The sequence below is a fragment of the Neomonachus schauinslandi genome, chromosome 10 (assembly GCF_002201575.2).
Source record: "Neomonachus schauinslandi chromosome 10, ASM220157v2, whole genome shotgun sequence".
Taxonomy (NCBI): domain Eukaryota; kingdom Metazoa; phylum Chordata; class Mammalia; order Carnivora; family Phocidae; genus Neomonachus; species Neomonachus schauinslandi.
This window is the reverse complement of record NC_058412.1, coordinates 111,900,382-111,904,872: the sequence shown is the minus strand read 5'-3', so window position 1 is coordinate 111,904,872 and position 4,491 is coordinate 111,900,382. Positions and strand designations below refer to the sequence as shown.

The window sequence follows — 4,491 nt, the reverse complement described above, 5'->3', positions numbered from 1 at the left end:
CAAATGGAAATATCCTGGGAAAGAATTCTGATTGGTCCAACTGGAGCTACATGTTACACCATTCACTTTGGCCAGGCCAATTTCAATTAAAAAAAATATAGGTGAGGCATGGGTTTGAGCACCCAGCTTGTGGTCAGGGGGAGGAGGTAGTGTGATTGATGGAGTCAGAAGATGATTTGGTTTGGGACACAAGGAGAGAGCTAGACTCAGAAAACAGCAACTATTCATTCTATAATGGAACCAGTAGCTGATTTTCTTTACATATTCCTTTGCCAATCAGTCAGCATTCAAGAAGGGTTGGTTAATAGTTAAGTGGTTGTAGGCTTGCAGACTCCCAGATCATCTGGGTGAGAGAGCAGGGCAGGGGAGCAAGAGGAAATAATCTGCCCTGGCTGAGGGTGGGGACGGGGGTTGGGATGGAGGGTGTGGGTAGGGAAAGGGAGGGGGGTGGGGAGATGTGCTCTGGGAGCAAAGATTTCCTCTGACACTCAGTGTCCAAGAGAGCTTACTCTGGGATAAATATACTTTTTTTCTGGAGGTGGGGAAGGGTGGGTCCAGAGCAAAGGTTGAAATCACCCTGTTGAAATTAGACCCCTATATCTCCCTTGAGACCAGAAACGCCATTAGCATCTTCTCTGAGTTCAACAGACAGTGACTGCATCTCGTTTGTAAAGGATGATTTGAGTGCTTCCCAGTAACCTTGTATTTGCTCAGTGTCATTACCACTGTCAAGAAGAAAATCAAGGTATACCTGAAATTAATATTACGCTGTATGTTAACTAACTGGAATTTAAATAAGAGCTTAAAAGAAAGAAGAAAATCAAGGTCATTAACAAATGTTTTCCTAGATTGTATTAAGAAATTAATGTAGCTGAATCATAGCCAATTTACATTCTAGGTTAACCAATTAATATGACAGAGTGGTAATTTTTCTTTGAGTCTCACAAATACAATCTGCATATACATGATTTTGAGAATAATTTAATATGTGAAGTTCAACATACAACTATATTCTAATGTCATTATTTTAAATTTAAAGAAATAGATCCTTATAAGATCAAGATAACCCATAAGCCTGAGGTTGGTTTTTACTTTTTTCCTTATTTTTTTAAAAAGCAAATAAATTTTAAAACCATAATGTTTTACATAAGGCAAATGCTGTGCTGTGAAACTTGCAGTTTGCAAAGAATACAGGGAAGTTGACTTAGACAGTAGTGGTGGTCATGTTAATTAAGCAGTCAGGTAACATGACAAGTCCGTTTGCAACACCAAAAAGTTTCTTTTTTCCCAACGATTAAAGGTCTCATGTTGTCTCCAGTCTCTGTTCTGTTTTGTGTGAGCCCCATCACAGAAACTTTTCAGAACTTTAGTAATGGCAGTGTACGGCTTTATCGCCCAAATCCTCCATATCAAAAGCATACTATCTTGGGGCTTTCTTTCTGGATGTGAAAACTTACCATAGATTTGCTGCAGGGATCTTTTTTAAGTTTCTTTTTTTTTTTTATTATGTTATGTTAATCACCATACATTACATCATTAGTTTTTGATATAGTGTTCCATGATTCATTGTTTGCATATAACATCCAGTGCTCCATTCAGTACGTGCCCTCTTTAATACCCATCACCAGGCTAACCCATCCTCCCACCCCCCTCCCCTCTAGAACCCTCAGTTTGTTTTTCAGAGTCCATCATCTCTCATGGTTCGTCTCCCCCTCCGATTTCCCCCCTTCATTCTTCCCCTCCTGCTATTTTCTTCTTTTTTTTTTTAAACATATAATGTATTATTTGCTTCAGAGGTACAGATCTGGGATTCAACAGTCTTGCACAATTCACAGTGTTCACCATAGCACATATCCTCCCCATTGTCTATCACCCAGCCACCCCATCCCTCCCACCCCCCACCACTCTAGCAACCCTGTTTGTTTCCTGAGATTAAGAATTCCTCGTATCAGTGAGGTCATAGGATACATGTCTTTCTCTGACTGACTTATTTTGCTCAGCATGATACCCTCCAGTTCCATCCACGTCGTTGCAAATGGCAAGATTTCATTCTTTTTGATGGCTGCATAATATTCCATTGTATATATACACCACATCTTCTTTATCCATTCATCTGTCCATGGACGTCTTGGCTCTTTCCACAGTTTGGCTATTGTGGACATTGCTGCTATAAACATCAGGGTGCATGTACACCTTTGGGTCCCTACATTTGTATCTTTGGGGTAAATACCCAGTAGTGCAATTGCTGGATCATATGGTAGCTCTATTTTCAACTTTTTGAAGAACCTCCATACTGTTTTCCAGAGTGGCTGCACCAGCTTGCATTCCCACCAATAGTGTAGGAGGGTTCCCCTTTCTCCGCATCCCCGCCAGCATCTGTCATTTCCTGACTTGTTAATTTTAGCCATTCTGACTGGTGTGAGGTGATATCTCATTGAGGTTTTGATTTGGATTTCCCTGATGCCGAGCGATATTGAGCACTTTTTCATGTGTCTGTTGGCCGTTTGGATGTCTTTGGAAAAATATCTGTTCATGTCTTCTGCCCATATCTTGATTGGATCATTTGTTCTTTGGGTGTTGAGTTTAAGAAGTTCTTTATAGATTTTGGATACTAGCCCTTTATCTGATATGTCATTTGCAAATATCTTCTCCCATTCTGTCGGTTGTCTTTTGGTTTTGTTGACTGTCTCTTTTGCTGTGCAAAAGCCTTTTATCTTGATGAGGTCCCAATAGTTCATTTTTGCCCTTGCTTCCCTTGCCTTTGGCGATGTTTCTAGGAAGAAGTTGCTACAGTTGAGGTCGAAGAAGTTGCTGCCTGTGTTCTCCTTTAGGATTTTGATGGACTCCTGTCTCACATTGAGGTCTTTCACCCATTTGGAGTCTATTTTTGTGTGTGGTATAAGGAAACGGTCCAGTTTCATTCTTCTGCATGTGGCTGTCCAATTTTCCCAACACCATTTGTTGAAGAGACTGTCTTTTTTCCATTGGACATTCTTTCCTGCTTTGTCGAAGATTAGTTGACCATAGAGTTGAGGGTCCATTTCTGGGCTTTCTATTCTGTTCCTTTGATCTATGTGTCTGTTTTTGTGCCAGTACCATACTGTCTTGATGATGACAGCTTTGTAATAGAGCTGGAAGTCTGGAATTGTGATGCCACCAGCTTTGCTTTTCTTTTTCAACGTTCCTCTGCCTATTCAAGGTCTTTTCTGGTTCCATACAAATTTTAGTATTATTTGTTCCATTTCTTTGAAAAAAGTGGATGGTATTTTGATGGGGATTGCATTGAATGTGTAGATTGCTCTAGGTAGCATTGACATCTTCACAATATTTGTTCTTCCAATCCATGAGCATGGAATGTTTTTCCATTTCTTTGTGTCCTTCTCATTTCTTTCAGGAGTATTTTATAGTTTTCTGAGTACAGATTCTTTGCTTCTTTGATTAGAGTTATTCCTAGGTATCTTACGGTTTGGGATGCAATTGTAAATGGGATCGACTCCTTAATTTCTCTTTCTTCTGTCTTGTTGTTGGTGTATAGGAGTGCCACTGATTTCTGTGCATTGATTTTATATCCTGCCACTTTACTGAATTCCTGTATGAGTTCTCGCAGTTTGGGGGTGGAGTCTTTTGGGTTTTCCACATAAAGTATCATATCATCTGCAAACAGTGAGAGTTTGACTTCTTCTTTGTCAATTTGGATACCTTTATTTCTTTCTGTTGTCTGATTGCTGTGGCTAGGACTTCTGATACTATGTTGAATAGCAGTGGTGATAGTGGACATCCTGCTGCAGGGATCTTTAACACAAAATCTTTTGTAAGCTACATAACCAGTTGTAGCTGTTCCAGCAGCAATGGTAACTGCTGTGATCCACTCAACAAGTGTGCTGGAATTGGAAGTCAGACTCATGGCTTGCTAAGTGTGTACATAGGACACTGAACACAGATATACTTCCCTCCCCTCCATAGCAATTTTTGATTTATTAGTAAACTCAAGCCCAGTGTATGTGCAAAAATCCAAATTATTTGACAACAATTAAGTAATCATTCCAAGCTTTTTGCCTTCCACCCTGCATTCTGTGAGTTTTATTCTCATAATTAACAATAAACAGTCACATCTGACCACAATTTTTATAAACTGATCTCTTGGGTTTGAGTATAAAAATCCTAGTAGGTTGTTCAGCCTTGCCCAGAGTCAGTGACTGACAAACCCAGAACAAAGGCTCAGGGTATTCTCAGAGGCACCTGTGTGTGGTTCCTATGTCTTTTTACCTAGAGCTCAGAAAGGAGGAGGAAAAGGGTATCGTCTCATTTATGGACTGTATCAATCTGCTTGGGCTGCTATAACAAAATACCACAGACTGGGTGGCTTCAACAACAGAAATGTATTTTCTCACAGTTCTGGAGGCTGGAGTTTAAGATTATGGTATTGGCAGGTTTGATTTCTGCTGTGACTTCCTTCTTGGCTTGTAGATGGAGAAGGATATTCCCTGGTAT

At 40.1% G+C, this 4,491-nt stretch overlaps 1 pseudogene; it reads right to left on the bottom strand.

The window, feature by feature from the left end:
* Nucleotides 1-586: 586 nt before the first annotated feature.
* LOC110579658 lies at nt 587-3,904 on the bottom strand (annotated as a pseudogene).
* Between the last annotated feature and the right edge of the window lie 587 nt (nt 3,905-4,491).